The sequence below is a fragment of the Sorex araneus genome, chromosome 1, assembly GCF_027595985.1.
Source record: "Sorex araneus isolate mSorAra2 chromosome 1, mSorAra2.pri, whole genome shotgun sequence".
Taxonomy (NCBI): Eukaryota; Metazoa; Chordata; class Mammalia; order Eulipotyphla; family Soricidae; genus Sorex; species Sorex araneus.
Window position 1 is genome coordinate 358,457,988 of NC_073302.1, and position 22,318 is coordinate 358,480,305.

Consider the following 22,318-nt stretch of genomic DNA (forward strand, 5'->3'; position numbering starts at 1 on the left):
GATAATTTTTGTAAGAAAACTTCACATTCACTCTGTTGCCTCAGAGTGATAAAAACATTTAGCTAGCTTCTAGAAATGGCACTAGACTAGCGAAAATTGTTCCCTGTGTCTCCTGGATTGAGTGTTACTTCTTTGTGAAATTGCTTCATAGCCCAGCTATAGAGTTGTTCAATACTGTCATCTCTGGGATGGTAGTTCCCCCTTTTTACACTGCTTAGGGACATCTGGTTCGAAAGTTTTGTGTTATAAAGATATGTAAACAGAAAGATAAACAAACAAAAATAAAATGAAGCAAGCAAGTTAAAAAGAATATGCAACAGAGACACTATGTCTCACAAAGTCCTTACAATAAAGACTAGATAACTATTAGTCATTTGTGTTATTTAATTTTGAATAGAAGAAAATTTAAATTTTAGATTAATCATTACATTAGCCATATTCCAAGTTACATGTAGCTAAAATTTCCACAATAAATAATGCATGCAGAGAACATTTCTATTATTGAAGAAAGTTTTGTCGCATAAGAGTAGTGCCTTTGTGGAGGTATAGGATACCTATAGTATTTCCAAGAATAAAGTTTGTTCTTGTTGATATGTTTTTTATGAATCTTGATTGATAAAATGTTGAAAATATTCACCTGAATAAAAATTTTGATCTGATTATCTTCTGTTGGATTTTCATTTGTGAAAGTTTGCAATAAAAATTCTTATCACAATTATCTCCCCAAAACCAAATCTATTTATGAAACTACAATATCTCCATATCTACTTAAAAGTCAAACGCAAGTTAATAATTAACAAAAAGATTTCCATTGGCCAACATTTTCTTTTTTTTTAAATTTATTTTATTGAATCACCATGTGAAAAGTTACAAAGTTCTCAGGCTTATGTCTCAGTTATACAATGCTCAAACACCCATCCTTTCACCGGTGCCCATATTCCACCACAAAAAAAATATATATCTCCCACCTCCCCACCCCCAAGCCCCCACCCCTTCCCTGAATAACTGATAAATTTCACTTCCTTTTCCCTTTACCTTGATTACATTCCATATTTCAACGCAAAACTCACTATTGTTGTTGTATTTTCAACACAGAACTCACTATTCTTGTTGGGGTTATCCCCCAAGAATACAGCCCTATTGACAAGGAAACATTTGATAATTAGTTTTCCACTAATGAGAATGAAGAGATATAAAGTCTCTTTAGGATTTCTGTATTTTAGTAATTAAGTCCAGGGAGATTTAAGTTGGAAATTGCATCATTTCCCTTCCTGGAGCAGCATGGAGCAAAAGCTTTGTTCACAGTCTGGAGACATGGCTGCAAGCACTCGCTGGGACCCCAAGTAATATAGCTGGATTTGGATCCTGGTAGTTCAGCAGCAAAGCGGCTGTGCAAAGGCATGGCCACCCGGGTCGAATCTCAGCGGAGCTCAAGCCAGCACCGGCCCCGGCCCGAGACTGCCCAAGCATCCCGCTGTTTCAAGTTCAAACCACATTTTTTTTCTCCCACGCCACCAAGTTCATACCTGTTTAAAAGTTCCATAAAATGGCGGATGCCATACTGCTTCTTCTCAGAGGGAAGAAAAACCAAGGGAGAAGGATATTTTCCGCCCTTAGCCGAATGGAATACTATACAGCTGTTAGGAAAAATGAAGTAATGAAATTCGCTTATACATGGATAAGCATGGAGAGTATCATACTTATTGAAATTTCCTAGAGGGAGAGACACAGACCCAGGATGATTGCATACATTTATGGGTTATAAAAAAACATAGTATGAGACTAGTACTGAAAGATAGTGGAATCCAGGACCAGGAGAACTGGTCCAAGGTTGGAAGCTTGCCACAAGTGACAGTAGGTCGAGAACAGTTAGGATAGAGAAGGAATCACTACGCCAAATATTGTCAGAAATGATCACTTTGGATAAGAACTAAGTCTGAAAGTAGGTTATATGACAATCATAATAAGCTTTCAGCACCTGCATTGCAAACCACAGTGCCTAAAAGGAAAGAGAGTAAGTGAGAAAGAGAGAAAGAAGAAAAGTGCTTGTCATAAGGTAGACTACGGGTCACAGATGGGAGGAAACAGGATTAGTGGTGGAAAATGTACACTGGTGAAGGGATGGTGAAATTACATTTCATGACTGAAACCCAATCACAAAATATTTTGTAACAGTGTACCTCACAGTGATTCAACAATACATATATAGATTTATACAATTAAAAAAACAGCAGCACAGTAGCACTGGAAACTTTCATACCCATTCTGATCATTGAATGATCAACTAGACAGAACATAGTAAAGCAAAAGGAGACCTAAGAGATAAATGGATGAACTGCAATTAATATGTATCTGTGTTTACATGTATATACATATGTATACATAGATATATATGGCTTTGTATTTCCATAAAAGATGAATACACATTCTTCTCAATGCACATAGATCATTCTCAAAGATAGGCCACATGTTGGGCCACAAACCAATAGTTTCAAAAAGTCAAGAGCTAAAAATTATCTCAGCTAGCTTTTCAGACCATTAGGCACCGAAAATAGAAGTGAATTGTAAGCAGAAATTAAAAAATAATTCAAACGCATGGAAATTAAACAGCTCATCACTGAACAGCAAGTGGGTCAAAGAGAAAATCAGAAACAAATCAAAAGATTCATGAAAGCAAATAAAAATGAAATTACAAGTTACTAGAATTTATGGGACACAGCAAAGGCAGTGTTAGGAGGAAAGTTCTTAGCAATGCAAGTATTCATCAGGAAGGAAGAAAAGAATGACATAAATAAACCAAGAAACTTAATAATCTGGTAAGGTATCAGCTAAAGGTACACAGAGCAGTAGAAAAATAAAATAGCAAAACTTATAAATGAACAAATTTGAAATTAAAAAATTCAAAATATTAGTGAAACCAAGGACTGGTTCTTTGAAAAAATAAGACCAATAGAGACAGAACAACAAACCACTAGAAGCAAGACTCACAAACAGAGAAAATTCTAATAAACTAAATGAGAAATAAAAGAGGTGATGTTACAACAGATAACACAAAAATTCAAAGGGTCCTTGCAGACTTCATTAAAAACATTTATACCACTAAATGAGAGAACCAAGAATGCTTTCACTCCTATAATCTCCCAAGGTTAAAACAAGATATGGAATGAAGGAACAGACCATAGTACTGAAAAAATTGAAATGGTAATCAGAAGTCTACCCAATATGAAAAGGCTAAGCCCAGATGTGTCCACTAGTGAATTTTTCCAAAACTTTAAAGAGAAATTATTGACAACTCTTTTCAGGTACATTGAGAAAGTCAAAGAAACAGAAACAGTCTCAAGCAGTTTCTACGAGGTAAACATCACCCTGATATCCAAAGCAAAGAGTGACAGGACAAAAAAGAGAAAATTGCAGACTGATATACCTGTGAACATAGATGCAAAGATCCTAAACAAAATAATATCAGCTTGAATCCAATAACACATAAAAGGGATCATACATCATGACCAAGTAAGATTCATTCCAGAAATGCAAGGATGGTTTTACACACACAAGTCAATTAACATAATACACTATAGAAATACAAAAAAACAACAGATAATATCAAAAGATGAAGAGAAACCATGAACAATATCCAGTATGCATTCATGATATAAACTTTCAATAAAATTGGAGTTGAAGAAACTTTCATACACATACTCCAAGCCGTCTATCACAAACCCAGGGCAAACATAATCAATGGTGAAAAATTAAAGCCTTCATTCTAAGACCAGGCACAGAATATGTTTGCCAATTCTTGCCATTTCTATTCAATATAGTATTGAAAGTACTTACTATAGAAACTATGCCAAAAAAGGATATTAAGGGCATGCAGGTAGGAAAAGAAGTCAAGCTCTCACTATTTGTGAATAGCATTATTACTTAGAAAACTCTAAAGACTCAACAAAAAAAACTCCTATAAACAAAAGACTTGTATATGAAAGTGGCAGTCTACAGAAGCAATACGTGAAACTCCATGGCTTTCCTACAAAAGAAATAAATAATTTAATATATGAGAGAAGTTAAAGATACAATTCCACTCACAATTGTTTCTGATAAAATCAAGTATCTAGGAATCAGGTTAAAAATAGATAAAATATTTATACAAAGAACACTATAAGGCACTACTAAATAAAATAAATTTAAAAAATACAAGAAAATGGAGACACATCTCCTTTTCATATATTGGGAGGATTTACTTCATCAGAATGGCAATACATCCCAAAGCATTATATGGATTCAATGCAGCCCCTATAAATATTTTTCAAAAAAATAGATGAAATACTCCTCAAATTTATATGGATCAATAACCACCCTTACTGAATAGCCAAAGCAATCCTTGGAAAAAGAAGATGGGAGATATCACTTTCCCTAGCTTCAAATTTTATTACTAAGCAGTAGTAATTAAAACAGTGTGGTAGAGAATAAGAACAGACTCTCAGATCAATGGAATATAATTGAAAATCCAGATAAAGATCCTCAGTACATGGCCAGTAAATTTTTGATAATGGATCATAAAGTGTAAGGTGGAGAAAGGAAAGACTTCAACCAGTGTTGTTGGGAAAACTGGTCAACCACATGCAAATAAATTAATTCAAACTTTTTTCTATTACCATGCACAAATGTCAAGTCAAAATATACTAAATAAATCAATATCATAGATGAATATGTATGTAAAGGAAAACAGGTAAAACTCTCCATGAAACTAGAGGCATCTTTAAAGATACAATGCTTACTATAGAAACTATGCCAAAAAAGGATATTAAGGGCATGCAGGTAGGAAAAGAAGTCAAGCTCTCACTATTTGTGAATAGCATTATTACTTAGAAAACTCTAAAGACTCAACAAAAAAAACTCCTATAAACAAAAGACTTGTATATGAAAGATCAATAAAGATTAAAAATAGAATTCCATTAAATTAAGAAGCTTCTGAACCTCAGAAAAAGTGGTGACCAAAATAGGAAGACACCCCAGAGAGTAGGAGCAATTATTTGCCCACTATTCATCTGATAAAATATTAATATCCCAGATATATAAAGTACTTAATAAAACGAAAACATCAATCTTATCAAAAGATAGGAGAAAATACCAATAAAATCTTCCATAGAAAGAAATAGAAATGCTCAAAAGGCACACGAAAAATATTCTGCATCATAAATCATCAGGAAAATTCAGATCAAGATAATACAGTATTACCTCACATCACAGAGTCTGGCACAAATCAAAAAGAACAAGAACCAGTGTTGGCCACAATATATAGAAAAAGGGAACCTCATCCACCTATAGTGGGAATATCAACTGGTCTAGCCTTTTAGAAACCGATATGAACATTCCTCAAAACTCTATGAATTGAACTTCCATAACACCCACTAATTCCACTCCTGGAAATTTACCCCAAGGGCTCAATAACATGATATAGAGAAGACATCTTCACTCCTATGTTCCTTGCAGCACAATTCACAATAGCCAAAATCTGGAAGCAACCTAAATGCCCCGAAATATATCCCTTGTTAAGAGACTGGAGAGATAGTACAGTGGGTAGGGCACTAGTCTTATATGCGGCCAAGCTGAGTTAGATCCTCAGAATCCCATACAGTCCCTTGATCACCATCAGGAATAATTTCTGAGTGGAGAGCCAGGAATTACCCCTGAGCATCATCAGATGTGGTGCAAAAGACAAAAGGACACAACAACAAAATACAGATGACTGAATAAAGAAACTATTATATATATATGCACAATTGAATATAAGTAAACCATAAGAAAAGATGTAGTCATTGCTACATGGATAGATCTATAAAGTATCATGCTGAGTGAAGTTAGAAAGAGAGACAGGCAGATATCTCTCATGTGTGTGATAAAAACAGTAGTGAAATAACAAATGCCCAAAGGCAATATAAAAGAAGAGCATGAGAACTGTTATTAAGTAGGAAGCTTGCCACTAAGGTGGTGGTGGGATAAATAGATCAGGGATGGGATCACTAAGATACGGAGGAGGGATAAAGCAGGCTGGGTGGGCCCATGGTCAGGTGGAGGGAGGGGAACAACATTGATGGAGGGAAGTGGTTACTGGTGGAGAAGTTGCTGTTGGAGTATTGTACACCTGAAAGTTAATTATGAATGACTTTGCAATGTTGTAAATCATGGTGATTCAGTTACGGGAGGAAGGAAGAAAGGAAGGAAGGAAGGAAGGAAGGAAGGAAGGAAGGAAGGAAGGAAGGAAGGAAGGAAGGAAGGAAGGAAGGAAGGAAGGAAGGAAGGAAGGAAGGAAGGAGAGGAAGGAAGGAAGGAAGGAAGGAAGGAAGGAAGGAAGGAAGGAAGGAAGGAAGGAAGGAAGGAAGGAAGGGAGGAAGGGAGGGAGGGAGGGAGGGAGGGAGGGAGGGAGGGAAGGAAGGAAGGAAGAAAGGAAGGAAGGGAACATTGAGAACAAATGAAACATCAGGAACTAATCCGTTTCTCATGAACATTGTCTTCCTGAGATTCAGCTATTATATGTACCATAAACATATATAAATACCATGATCATATATATCATAACCAAGCAGGATTCTTTCCAATGAATGTTTATTATATGCAAATTAATTCCAATAAGCAATTAAATCATTTCAAAATAAATATAATTTTGATAATAAAGTAATTGAAAATATTAACAAATTGATTAATATCAACGAAAGAAAAGATAAAATATGATCATATTAATTTATGCAGATACATTTTTTCCTATATTCAATATTTATTCATGATAAAGCTCTCAAAAATAGTGAGAATGTACCTTAATAGCCAAAGAGTGAGAATCTACCTTAAGATAGTAATGCCCACATACAACAAACATATAGCCAGGAGAAACAACTGAAAGTCTTCCATCTAAGATCAAGCCCCAGAGATGTTCATCTACATCTACAGTGGAAGTTCTGCCACAGCAATAAAGCAAGAAAAAAATGAAAGTCACCAAGATAAAAAATAATAAGTTATACTATTATCATTTTAGATGATGTAATAATGTACATAGAAACCCTGAAAAACTTTATTTTAAAAATCTTAGAAAAAAATAATAAATAAATAAATAAAAATCTTAGAAATAATAGATCAATTCAGCAATTTAATAGACAATCCATCTTCAAAACTATGTTGCATTTTTTTGTCTTAAAACTGATTTAGCGGGAATTGTCATGCGGTCGGGCACATGCTCACACTCCTGTCCAGGGAAAGGAAATGCCCTGCCACAGAGGCGGGATGGGGCTGGGAGGGGGAATGGGTTTGGGGGGTGAGAGGGATACTGGATTTATTTGTGGTGGAGAATAGACACTGGTGGAGGGATGGGTGCTTGAACATTGTATGAGGGAAACACAAGCACAAAAATGTGTAAATCTGTAACTGTACCCTCACAGTGATTCACTAATTAAAAAATAAAGAAATTTAATAAAAAAGAAAGAAAACGAAAAAAAACTGATTTGGAACATAAACCAAAATGTTTTCTCTTTTAAAATATGGTGTAAAAACACCATATGCCTAGGAACCAACTGAATTAAAGCAAGGAAAGTCTCTTAAACAAGAGGTTCTAGGAAAACTGGATAGTCATATGTATAAAAAGAATAAATATACAAAATAAAAGATAGACTAGAACTGGGCACAAAAATTAATTCAAAGTGTATTCAAAACCCTGAACTTAGACTAGGGTGCGCCAACATTTTTTGAGAAAAACTTACACAGAATTCTCCATGATAACACTTCAGAGGTGTTTTCATGGTTTGCAATATAAGAAAACCAAAAGCAGACAAATGGGGCTACCTTAAATTTAAAAGTTTTTAATGCCCAAAAGCAGAGAGTGAGTATGGGGAATATTGTCTGCCATAGAGGCAGGGGGAGGGTGGGAAAGGGGGAGTATACCTGAGATATTAGTGGTGGGGAATATGCACTGGTGGAAGGATAGGTGTTTGGTCATTGTGAGATTGTAACCCAAACATGAAAGCTTGTAACTATCTCATGGTGATTCAATAAAATTTTAAAAAATTTAAAAAGTTTTTAATAAAAAATAAAATAATTTAAAATAAAAATAAGCATTTCTAAAAATTTTAACTTTAAAATTTTAAAATTTTAACTGCACAATAGATATACTAATATTGCATAATATATAAAGCACTCACAAAACTCAGCACCAAAAGCCAATAACCCATCAAAAAAAATGGCGAGAGGCAATGAGCAGACACTTCTCCTAATGACAGGAAGGCATATGAAAAAGTATTGTAATTGCCTATTATTGGGAGAATTTAATCAAAATAGCAACAGAGATCATTTTATGCCATAAGTCAAAAAAATGAGAAACATCCAGTACCTGGGATTGTGGATGGATGTTGGCAATTTCAGCACCTATGAAAAATAGCATGGAGATTTCTAAAAAATAAATAGAATTTTTAAAAATTTTATTCTTTAATTAGTGAATCACCATGAGGGTACAGATACAGATTCACACATGTTAGGACTTGTTTTTCCCTCATACAATGTTCACAAACACATCCCTCCACCAGTGCCCGTTCTCCATCACCAATAAACCCAGTACCCCTCCCCCCCATACCATCTCCCCCCCACCCCACCCTGCCTCTGTGACAGGGTACTCCCTTGTATATTCTGCTCTTATACTTCTTGACATGTCTCAAAAAAATTCTTCAAAAATATTGATTGAAAAATATATTCACACTTACAATACCCAGGACATGGGACCAAAAAAGAACCAATGGCAGACGAATGTATTAAGGCATTGTGGCATTTTTGCAGAATGGAATATAATGCAGATATAAGAAAGCCTGAGAACTTGCAGTTTGCTGAGGTTTGAATGGCAAAAAAAGTCAAAAATAAATCATTTATGTGATTAAATCATAGTGAGAAGAATAAATGCCAGATAATTTCTATGGTAGCACTGTCTGTAGCACTGTCGTCCTGTTGTTCATCGATTTGCTCAAGCGGGCAGCAGTAACATCTTCATTGTGAGACTTGTTGTTACTGTTTTTGGCATATCGAATACACTACGGGTAGCTTGCCAGGCACTGCCATGCAGGCGGGATACTCTCGGTAGCTTGCCAGGCTCTCCAAGAGGGACAGAGGAATCGAACCTGGGTCGGCCGCGTGCAAGGCAAACGCCCTACCCACTGTGCTATTGCTCCAGTCTAGGTGTCCTTGCTCTGTAATAATAATAATAATAATAATACAAAATTTCTGCTCTACTGCTGGGGCTTGGAGGGACAGTCTCAAGGGACTTTCTCAGAGGGATGCTCTCAGAGGGATGCCGCCCTGTTTTATACAAACCCATTATAAATAAATATATATATACCCAATACAAAGAGATAAAAAGAAAAAGGCAGCCTACAGACTGAGATAATACGTGTTTCTGCAAACCATCTATAAGGATAAGTGCCCCACATGTGTAAGAAATCCACACGAGTGAACAGACAAGTCAAACAAAACAATCTGATTTTAAAACTGGAAGTGACCTGGATAGACTGTGTTCCCAAGGAGATTCACCAAGGGCCCAGCAGTGAAGCACCGTCACAACTGTGGGGATGGCTATTAGCTAAGAACAGCAGGGGGCTTAGGAGGCCAGGGAACCCTGGTGAACTGTTGGCAGCAAAGTAAATTACACAGCGAGTATGTTTTCACAGTGTGCAGGTCCTGCTACTGACGCGTGTGGCCCCACCTGAGCGGGATATGCGGCAGCAAGCTGGGTCACGGCAGCAATCACAGCAATGGGGCAGACACTGCAGTGTCCCTTTGGGGAACAGATCTAAAGGAAAAAGATCCAGAATCTCAAAATGCCACTAAAGCCCCAGGTTTGTGGCCTTAAGTCATGTGAAAACAACCTCAGGGGCACCAGGGGATGAAAAGTGATTCACATTCCACCTAAGCACAGCGGAAATCCTGCTATTCGTGGCAATACGGACAAGCCCGGGGAAACTGTTAGCTGAAAGGAAGTCAGATGGAGAATCCTCACGAATTTCAAGAGTTCTCAATTGAGAACTCGAGAATTTCTATGGTATATAGAGAAACAAAGCAAGATAATAGCATGCAATAATGGCAAACTATTGAACTAAGCTTATGAAACGGAGATGATCAATATCGTTTTTGAGGTGGTGGTAGGGAAAATAAAGATGTGGACTGATAATGTGGTGGCATGTCTTAAGCACTTTGGAGGTGGGGAGATTCAATAACTGTGTACTTCAAAACCATAAACGATATTACTACTGAAGCCATATTACCTACAATGTAATAATAAACAAAATAATAATGAAACACCAATGTAGTTGATAAACATGACTACAAATAAATTCTCCATGAGGAATAACAATGGAAACTATAAGATAGAGAAAACTTTTAAACTGCAATATACCATAGCTTATGAAATAAATAAGAGAGAAAATTATATGTAAACACATTTTAAAATACAAAAAAATAATTCAAGTAATATACAAAATTTTATAACTAAGCTTAAAAGAAAAATGAAGTCCAAAGTTATATTAATGAAAAGCACAAACACAATACAAAGTAGCACAGAGATACATTGAATGAAGAATAGTAAGGCAATAAAGAGAAATGATAAAACCAAATGTTGGTTCATTTTACAAAGTAAACAAATTTAGTAAGCTTTTAACTTTATAGATTTATGAAAAGGAGAGAAAACTCATATCACTAAAATAGAAAACAGAAGTTACTAATTTCCAGAAATGTTTTGCAAAACTGCTTGAAAATTTAAATGACAACAAATCGGTTTACACAGATAAAAATTATAAATTCCTATCAACAGAAAGAAATATAAATTCTAAGCATGCCTATGACTAAAAGGATATCAAATAAGTAACCTACTGATGGTAAAAAGGTTCTTAACTTTATTGCCTTACTGGTATGTCTACCATAAACTAAAATAAATTACTTTTCCAAAAATTTTAAGACAAGGTAACATATAATGTGTTTATTAGGCCTTCTTTATGCCAGGATCAAGGTCAGAAAAAAGTCACAAGAAATGAAAGAAAATTGAGGATCAAGATTCCTTGTGAAATGTGAAAATCATCAACAGTTTTCAAACTGAATTGAACTGAAACAATGGAATTCCAGCATGATTAAGTAGAATTTATTCTCATGATGCAAGAATGGTTAAACACTCAAACATGAAAACAAAATAAATAAAAAAATCAAAGGAGCATCCCAATGAATAAAAGCTTTTTTTTTTTTTATTGAATCACCATGTGGAAAGTTACAAAGTTTTCAGGCTTAAGACTCACACAACTCGAACACCCATCCCTTCACCAGTGCACATATTACACCACCAAGAACCACAGTAAACCTCCTCCCCACGCCCTACGTCCGCAGCCCCCCATCCCGCCTACACAGCTGATAAATTTCACTTTACTTTCTATTTACTTTGATTACGTTCAAACAAAAAAACTCACTATTACTGTTTGAAGCTTCCCTCTCCAGAGTCGGATCCACTGGAAAGGAAGCATTTGATAATTTGTTTTCCATTGCTGAGAATGAAGAGATATGAGGTTGTGTGGCCACAATAGCAGCTGCAAGATTTCAGATTTCTGTATTGTAGTATTTTAGTAACTAAGTTCAGAGGAATTTCTGCCAGAAGTTGCATCATTGCTAGCTCGTCGTACCTCTTTCCTAATATATATTCCATATATAAGTGCAATCTTTATGTCTGTCTCTTTCTTTCTGACTCATTTCACTCAACATGATACTTTCCCTGTTGATCCATTTATATGCAAATTTCATGACTTCATGTTTTCTAACAGCCACATAGTATTCCATTGTGTAGATGTACCAGAGTTTCTTTAACCACTCATCTGTTTTTGGACACTACGGTTTTTTCCAGATTGTGGTTATTGTAAACAGTGCTACAATGAACATATAAATGCAAATGTCATTTCTACTATACCTTTTTGCCTCTCTGGGGTATATTACCAGGAGTGGTATTGCTGGGTCAAATAAAAGCTCAATTTCTGATTTTTTGAGAATCGTCCATATTGTTTTCCAAAAGGGCTGAACAAGTCAGAATTCCCACCAGCAGTGAAGAAGAGTCCCTTTCTCCACCACATCCGGGCAATAATGGTCGCTTTTGTTTTTTTGGATGTGGGTCTCTTTGGGGTGTAAGATGGTATCTCATTGTTGTTTTGATCTGCATCTCCCTGATGATTAGTGATGTCAAGCATTTTCTCATGTGCCTCTCAGCCATTTGGATTTCTTCTTTGGGGAAGTTTCTGTTCATTTCATCACCCCATTTTTTTATCCGGTCAGCAGTTTTCTTCTTGTGGAGTTCAACCAATGCTTTGTATATCCTTGATATCAACTCCTTATTGGATGGGTATTGGGTAAATATCCTTTCCCATTTTGTAGGCTGGCTTTGTATTTTGGTTACTGTTTCCTGTGAGGTGCAGAAGCTTCTCAGTTTAAGGTAGTCCCATTTACTTATCTCTGTTTTCACTTGCTTGGCCAGTGGCGTATCAGCTTTGAAGATACCATTGGCTACAATGTCGTGGAGGGTTTTGCCGGCCTTGCCTTCAATGTACCTTATGAATTCTGGTCCGATATTGAGGTCTTTAATCCATTTTGACCTGACTTTTGTACATGGTGATAGTTGGAGATCTGAGTCCATTTTTTTTGCATATAGCTGTCCAGTTTTGCCAGCAGAATTTGTTAAACATGCTTTCCTTGCTCCACTTCATATTTCTTGCTCCCTTGTCAAAGACCAGATGATCATATATATGGGGTGGTGTGTTAGAATATTCAACCCGGTTCCATTGTTCTGCAGCTCTGCCTTTGTTCCAGTATCATGCTGTTTTAATTATTAAAGCAGAGGTTACTGAGCCCGCTTAGAAATCGACAACCAATGGAATTTTGTGATTCATGATTCGTGAATGGTCTGAAAACAAAGTTGATACAATTTCTATCCTCTTAATTTTATGTTGGTATGTTTTGAGGCCCAGCATGTGATCTTGGAGAATGTCCCAGGTACACTGGAGAAGAGTGTGTGCTCAGCTTTTTGTAGTTGAAAAGTCCTACATATATATGTATATATATATATATATATACACACACATATGCATATATATGCACTAACACCATCTTTTTCATTTCTTCCCTCAAATAAAGTATTTATTTACCATAATTTCTTTGTCCTGTCAATTGTTCTCAGGCATTCTGGTTGCTTCCAATTTCTGATTGTTGTGAATAAGCACTGTGATCTTCATTATCACAGCTGAGCACTTCATGGATGTGATCTTCTGACACCATTCACTCCAGCAGCTTGCCCAGTTCCCTTCACCAATGTCCTTTGGTCCCTTCCCACACAACTTCTGCCCATGGGAAACTGTGTTCCATGGATCTCTGCCAATTCTTCTGTTCCTTTTTTCTATTTTTATTTTCCTAATACGTCTTTTGTATCCCACACAGGAGCGAGATCATTCTATATTTTCCCATCCCCTTCTGACAAATATCACTTAGCATGAAATCCTCTATTTCTATCCACATAGTATAATTTTATCTCTTCTTATAGCTGAATGATATTCCCTGATATATATGTGTGTGTATATCACATTTTTATCCACTCATCTTTTCTTGGAAATTTGAGTTGCTTCTAGATCTTGACCACAGCAAAAGTGCTACAATAAACATAGAATCACAAATGTCCTTTTGAAAGTGAAAGTGCTACAATGAACATAGTAGCACAAATGTCCTTTTGAAAATCCTCCTCCTCCTCCTCCTCCTCCTCCTTCTTTTACGTCTTCTTCTCTTTCTCCTTATCCTCCTTCACCTTCTCCTTCTCCTCTTCCCCTCCTCATCCTTCTCCTCTTCCTCGCCTTACTCCTTCTGCTCTTCCTACTGCTGTATTAAGCTACAACATTCAGAAGAAATGGAACAAATAATAAAATTTCATTCAAATGATTTGCAGCAAATTATCCTAGTGCTCACAAATACTTCTAGACCTCTTGCATGTGTATAAAGAGTTTTAACCAATAATCAAAAAGCTAAAACAATCTAAATGTCTAGATTATTTTTAACCAATAATCTAAATAATTTAAGATTTGGTGTTTAATTCTAAAAGGACTATTTCTCTGCTTTGATAAATCCTGATACATCAGATTAAGTGGTAACAAACTAAAATTAATAACATAGCTTATAAATAAAGATTGAAACATTTTTCAATTCCATTATATTTTTCACAGGATATAAACCCTTATAATGTAAATATTTAGAACTGGAATAAATCAATTCAAGTTTTTGGTTACCCAAACACATCAGTTTATTGTCTGATATGTTATTGTTTGGTGCAAGAAGCATCTTTTTTCTCCTACTCCAATAAAGAAAAAAATAATTATGATTCTCACTAAGAATTTGTAATGATAACTGGCAGGTCTAGCATTCAAAAATATACTACCTGCGTTGAGGGAAACTTAAGTCCAAAACCTTGCAAATGTTAACAGCTTTCTTGTTCACTCAAAAAATTGCATAGTTTATGAATAAAATATTCATTAACGTTCCACTATTCGAATTCAACTCTATCACATAGTGAAATATTTCTATGTACTCAATAAAATAGTTGTTTATAAAAATTTGCGAATTGAAGAACAAAGATCAGAGTTTCTCAAGAATCATTACTACTGAAAGGATACATTTAGTTTTAAGATCATTAAAGTAAGCATGGTGAATAATCTTCACATACAAGAATAGATGAGAGATCTCCAAAATAGATGATGATGGTGTATTTTTATTTTTTATAAATTGCTTAGTTTATCCAGAGAGTTAGGATGTGTGTTAACAATGTATTCTATTACACTAAAGAAAGGAAACATAATTATTGTCTTCAAGGGAAAATATAGCAGAAAAATAATCATGTGCTACATTATCAAATGAAATAGGATAAGAAGCAGGTACTGAACAAATCAAGTTAATGTAGTTATCTTAACTTTAGAAAAAGCATATAAGGTTAATGAAACAAAAAGTGCTGGCATGTCCTTCTCTCCTGGAAGGGATCATAAAATAGCACTCAGCATAACCATGGAATCAGACCCTGAGCCAAGCTATTTCATTCAGTGGTGTCCCAGAAGGGGGTGGGTGAGACCCCTCTCCACCCTAAGAGACCCAGCCTCAGCAGTCAAAAATCTTCAGAACTCAACAGCCGCTCTCCACACGCTTGGGCCAAGCCTCACCCATGCGTGAACCTATTCCTGGACCATGCGGCCACATTCCTGGCTGCATGACACTTCATACCAAAAACCATACCCATACTCTAAGAGGAAATATTTTTTACATATATATATGTGTATACATGTATATATATATACATACATATATATATATATATATATATATATATAAAAGCACACAAGGCTCAACCTTTAGCAACATGTTAGTGGTCTCTTATAGAAAGGCTTAATGGCCCCTCAGTGAAATACAACAACCTTCACACTCTTTCCTCTCAAGATCTTTGTGGCAGCATTTTCAGCAGTTTTTCATAACAAATAATATAAAATATGTTATTTCAGTTCTGCTTTGGGGTAGGGATTGGGATTCAGGATGGAAACATCCAAAATATGGTGGTGGGAAAGTGTAATGGTGGTGGGATTGGTGTTTGAATATTCACTGTATCACTGTCACTGTCATCCCATTGATTTGCTTGAGCAGGCACCAGTAAAGTCTCCAATGTGAGACTTGTTACTGTTTTTGGCATATCAAATATGCCACAGGTAGCTTGCCAGGCTCTGCCTTGTGGGCAGGATACTCTCAGTAGCTTGCCGGGCTCTCCGAGAAGGATACTGGAATCAAACCTGGGTCAGCCACATGCAAGGCGAATGCCCTACCCCTTGCTACTTTACAAAATTAAAAAATTTTGAAAAAGAAACTCAGCCAAGGCCACTTGTCCAGCGCTTGGCCACGACACTGAAGCTAAAGGTATCTACAAAGATGACAAGCCAATGACCAAGGAAGTGGAAACAGAGATAAACAACTGGGTCTATATTAAATCAAGAAGTTTCTGTACCTCAAAAGAAACAGTTCAACCAGTGCCTTATATGTCCTTGATATCAAGCCCTTATCAGATGTGTAGCACTGTAGCACTGTTGTCATTGTATTACTGAAACATAAGCAAGAAAGTTTGTAAGTCTGTAACTGTACCTTACGGTGATTCATTAAAAAATAAAAAAGAGACATATTTAAAAAAAAGAAACTCAAAGTGATTCAATGATTAAAATTTTATTGCACCAAAATTGCCATCTAATATTTAATATATTTAAATTAAAATTATTTTTAAAATAGAAATAAGGGAGCAAGAGAGTGCATGCTTAGGTGCCTTGCAGCACGTGGCCCTGAGCATCATCAGCTATGACTCTCATGACCTCAAGCACCAATTAGTTTGAGTAGCAACACATTGTCCCCCCAACCACTTAATTGTCAGGCCTGCATAGTCAGGCTGAGTATTGCTTCCAACAATCCTGAACACTTCTTGGGAGACCCCCATAAACAAATAAAAATGTATAGCACAAAAGTACTGAAAATTTTATTATCATCACAGGGAAAATTTAACACATATTATTTAAGTAAAACTTACTACCCAAATAACAAAATGTATAGTACTAAAATAGGTAAGCAGAAAAACAAATATTCAACAACTACTTGGCTAATTTATTGTTCAAATGCCTAATAACTTGTCTTTTCTATGAATTATACATAAATTGGGGCATTTGCTAAAATATCACATGATAAGCAAAAAAAATGTGAACTAATTGTGGACTATATCATTTGATAACAAGGAAATTGACTATATTATTTGACAACAAGGAAGTTCTGAATTTGTCAGGGTGCTCCCAAACAGTGGCTGGGCACCATGATGCTTGGAGTTTTTGAATCCTGTATCCAGTGTTGCTTAGAAGGTCCTGTGGTGCCAGAGAATAAACCTGCAGATAATAAACTAGTATGCCTAGAATGTATCTTAACCAATATTATATATCACAATATTTAATTTGAAATTTAAATCAACCATAAAATACTAATAAAAATGTGTTCATATGAAAATTTAAAAATATGCTTTTAAAACAATATACAAATTGAAAGTTATATTGTAAAGTACATCCTACAGAAACTGAAAGATACTTAAGATACATTTTCAAACTTCTAAGGACAGTAAATGACAAAATAGAAATTAACCAACACAGCTCTCAACTAAAGTAAATCAGAAATAAAATGCATAGCACAGAATTAGGCATGACCACTCCCAGTCTGATTTGTTTGAGAGAGATATAATATTTAAAGGCTTGTATTTATACCATGGAGCTGAATAGAAGAAAACAATTTTTTTTTAATTTTATTGCATCACAGTGAGATAGGTACAAGCTTTCATGTTTGGGTTACAATCACACAATAATCAAGCAACCATCCCTCCGCCAGTGCACATTCCCCACCACCAATATCTCCGGTAAACCCCCCCCTTTCCCACCCTCTCCCCTGCCTCCATGGCAGACAATATTCTCTCTCTACTTTGGAGCATTATGGCTTGCAATACAGACATTCATTCATGAAGACAGAGTACACAGAAGTCACAGAGTACACAGAAGTCACGGAGGGCAGAATAGACACAGCAAAGAATTGAAAAGACAACAGATAAAGGCAATTCAGGCTTTTTTATATGTTTTAGTTTGCTTTTGTTTGGTTGGGTTTGGGTTTGGGGGGGGGGCACACTGGCTGGACTCAGTGCTCCCTCTTTACTCTGCATTCAGGTAGCTTTTCTGTCCAGCCTTGTATTGGAATACAAGATTCCAATACGGAGAATGCATGCTCTACCAGCTGTACTATCACCCAGCCTCCACCTTTATATCAGAGATGAAAGACAGCTGCTGTCAGAATTTGACTATGGATCAAAATAAGAAAGAGCAAAACAAAATCACTTTAGTCCCAGTGTTTCAGGCTAGCAGCTGCTGAACTGGTTGAATTCCATCTCAGAGAATAGTACATCCCTGGAGTATTGCCCCATTGGCTGAGAATTTGAGGTACACTATTAGCTGAAAGAGGGATATGAGTGACCACAGAAGCTGATGGACAACCTTCAGGACTATTTTCCTCCCCACCACCACTGACAACACTGTAGCACTGTAGCACTGTCATCCCTTTGTTCGTCGATTTGCTCGAGAGGGCACCAGTAACATCTCCATTGTGAGACTGAGACTTGTTGTTACTGTTTTTGGCATAACAAGCCATGGGTAACTTGCCAGGCTCTGCCATGTGGGCAAGATACTCTCGGTAGCTTGCTGAGTTCTCTGAAAGGGATGGAGGAATCAAACCCGGGTTGGCCGCATGCAAAGCAAACACCCTACCTGCTGTGCTATGGCTCCAATCTGACAACACTGTGTTAGAACAATTGTTTTTCTTGCTTGTTTTCTTGGTTATTTTGTTTGGAGCACACCTGACTATGCTCAGGGCTTATTCTGAGCGCTGCACAATAACCCGGGACAATTGTTTTGTTTTGGTTTCCCCTCATTACCATCACCTAATTCATATTCCAACACTAGAATCCCAATATAAAAGTTACAGCACCACCTGCAGGAAAAGAATGTGTAAGGAAAAAACTAACCAGAATGTGTAAGAAAAAGAATTATAAACAATGTAAAAATGTCAGAAACTTTCAAAGAAGATTATGTTTTGTCAACAAAGATTTAGTTAAAAAAGTCATGTTTGATCTGTTTCATTGAAAAATATTGTGGGCTTCCTTATAGAGATAGCATAAAATCTGAATAATGCTTTGTGTAGTATCATTTTGATGATGTCAATCCCCTCAATCCATGAGCAGGGGATGTGCAAGAAAGCAATGAACTTTTACATGTTGATTTTATAACCTACCACTTTACTATACAAATCTATTGTTTCTTAGAAATAGATAAAACACTCTTGAAATTCATATGTAAAAATACCCCCCCCCAATAGCTAACGCAATCCTTGGGGAAAAGATGGGAGGCATCAATTTCCCAAATTCAAACTGTACTACAAAGCAGTAGTAATTAAAGCAGCATGGAATAAAGATTTGTAGATCAATGGAATAGCATTGAATATTCTGACACAAACTTTTTAGTGTATTATTTAATTTTTGATTGAGGGGCAAGAAATATTAAGCAGAGCAAGGAAAGCCTCTACAACAAGTGGTGCTGGCAAAACCGGGCAGCTACATGCAAAAATAAATAAAAGAACTCAGACCTCTTTCTAACACCAGGCACAAATGTCAGATCAACATGAATTAAAGACCTCAGTATCAGACCTGACTTCATAAGGTAAGTGGAAGAAAATATTGACAAAAATCTCCACAACATTTAAACAAGAATTACTTCAAAGGTGAAACACCACTGACCAAGCTAGAGAAAGCACAGATAAACAAATGTAACTATATAAAACTAATAAGTCTCTATACCTCAAGGGAAACAGTAACCAAGATGCAAAGACAGTCCATGGAATGGGAAAAATATTATTTTCCCCAATTACCTGAAAAGAAATTAATATCCAAGATATATAAGGCATTGGTAAAACTTTACAGGAGAAAAACCCAAACCCATCAAAAAAAAGAGAGAAGAAATGAACAGAAATTTCCTCAAGGAAGAAATAGAAATGATCAAAAGGTGCTGAAAAAGTGCCCTACATACCTAATCATCAGGGAGATGCAAGTCAAAGCAACAATAAGGTATCTCACACCAACAAGATTGTCATGCAACAAAAAAAGAACTAGAATAGCTAGTGCTAGCAGGGATGTGGGGAGAAAGGGACTCTTATTCATTGCTGGTAGGAATACTGACTGGACTGCCTTTTTGGAAAACGGTACAGACTTTCCTTACAAATTGAGCTTCTATATGGCCCAGCAATACCACTCCTAGAAATATACTATTGGCACCCAAAAATGGAATGAAGAAAAGTCATCTTCACTTTTATATTCACTGCAGCTTGAATCTGTAAACTGTCTGAGTGTCCAAGAACAGATACTGGATAAAGGATAGAGACATTATCTACACAGTGGGATATTACACAGTCACCAGGAAAAATAAAGTTTTAAAATTTGCTTATAAATGGATGGACATAGAGTGTATCATGCTGAGTGAAATGAGTCAGAAAGAGAAGGGCAGATATAGAATGATTGCACTTATTGTGCAGTATAAACACACACACACAGAGTATAAGACTATTACCCAAGGACAGTATAAATGAGGGCCAGGAGGACTGATGCATGGCTGGAAGCTTGCCAGGAGTGGGGGAGGGGAAGACAGTTAAGACAAAGATAGGACCACCGTGATAACGATAGTTGAAAATGATCACTCTCGACATGAGCCAAGATTGAACAAAGGTAAAAGGATATAAATGATAACCTTTCAATTCCCATATTGAAAACCATAATTCCCAAAAGTAAAGAGAAAGAACAGGGGGAAGAGAGAAAGAGAGAGAGAGAGAGACAGAGACAGAGACAGTGACAGAGACAGAGACAGAGACAGAGACAGAGAGAGAATAAAACCGTGAGCCATAGAGGCAGGGTGGAGAGTTATGGGAGGGAAACTGGGGACACTGCTAGTAGGAAATTTATAGAGGTGAAGAGTTGCATTGAGTGTTGAAACAATAATAGGACTGAAACTGAATCATGAACAACTTAGTAACTCTGTATCTAATGGTGATTCAATAAAAGAAGAACTTTTTTTTTTGTGCTCGCTTCGGCAGCACATATACTAAAATTGGAACGATACAGAGAAGATTAGCATGGCCCCTGCGCAAGGATGACACGCAAATTCGTGAAGCGTTCCATATTTTTAGGAACCATACACTACTTCTCGGATAAACAACAGCTCAGGTCCTTCATAGACTCAAAACCAATCTTGAAAGAAGGTCTAAAGGGGCTACTGTAAGACAAGGAGGAGCCCCATAAGAACAACAAATCCCACAGAAAGATGACACAAAACCACATCACAATAATCTCTCTCAATGTCAATGGCCTAAATGCACCTATCAAGAGACACAGAGTGGCTAAATGGATACGGAAATTAAACCCAACATTCTGTTGCCTGCAAGAAACACACCTGAACAAACAGAGTAAACATAGACTCAAAGTCAAAGGATGGAAAACAATCCTCCAAGCAAACAACCCCCTTAAAAAAGCTGGAGTGGCCATCCTGGTATCCGACAACATAGATTTCAGGATGAAAAAGATCAAAAGGGACAGCGAAGGTCATTTTCTGTTTATCAAGGGATATGTACAACAGGAAGAAATCACACTCTTAAACGTATATGCTCCAAACGAACGACCGGCTAAATATTTAAAACAACTCCTAACAGACTTCAAAGAGGACATCACTAACAGCACAATTGTAGTCGGAGACTTCAATACGGCCTTATCGCCTCTAGATAGATCCACAAGAACAAAACTCAACAAGGAAACACTGACTCTGAAAGAAGAAATTGAAGAGAGAGGCCTAATAGACCTATACAGGGCCTTACCCCCCAAAAAGAAAGAATACACATTCTTTTCCAGTGCACATGGAACATTTTCTAAAATAGACCATGTACTGGGCCCCAGAACATACCTCAATAGAATCGGAAAAATAGAAATTGTATCAACCATCTTTTCAGACCACGATGCGCTGAAGATAGAAGCTAATCACTCACAAACACGGAAAATCAAATCAAACACCTGGAAATTAAACAATTCAATGTTGAACAATGAGTGGGTCAGGAAGGAAATCAAGGAAGAAATCAAAAGATACTTAGAAACAAATGAGAATGAAGACACGAGCTACCAAAACCTATGGGACGCAGCTAAAGCCGTGTTAAGGGGAAAATTTATAGCTCTCCAAGCATTCCTCAGGAAGGAAGAAAGGACCCACATAGATAGCTTGACTTCACGACTCAAGACCCTAGAAAAGGACCAGAAAAAGGACCCCAAACCAGACCGAAGGAAAGAAATAATAAAAATTAAAGCAGAAATTAATGACATCAAAACCAAAAAAACAATCCGAAAGATCAATGAAACAAAGAGTTGGTTCTTTGAGAAAATAAATAAGATTGATAAACCGCTAGCAAGACTCACAAAGAAAGAAAGAGAGAAAACTCTAATAAATCGAATCAGAAATGAAAAGGGGGACATCATAACAGAAACCAGTGAGATTCAAAAGATCATTAGAGACTACTTTAAAGGTCTTTACGCCACAAAAAAGGAGAACCTAAAAGAAATGGATGGATTCCTTGATTCCTACAATCTCCCAACACTGAAGAAAGAAGA

At 36.4% G+C, this 22,318-nt stretch overlaps 1 non-coding gene across 1 annotated transcript; it reads left to right on the plus strand.

The window, feature by feature from the left end:
* Positions 1 to 20,747: 20,747 nt before the first annotated feature.
* On the plus strand, positions 20,748 to 20,854 carry LOC129401225 (U6 spliceosomal RNA). The gene has a single exon (XR_008628157.1). It is a non-coding gene; the product is annotated as a U6 spliceosomal RNA (small nuclear RNA).
* Positions 20,855 to 22,318: the final 1,464 nt, after the last annotated feature.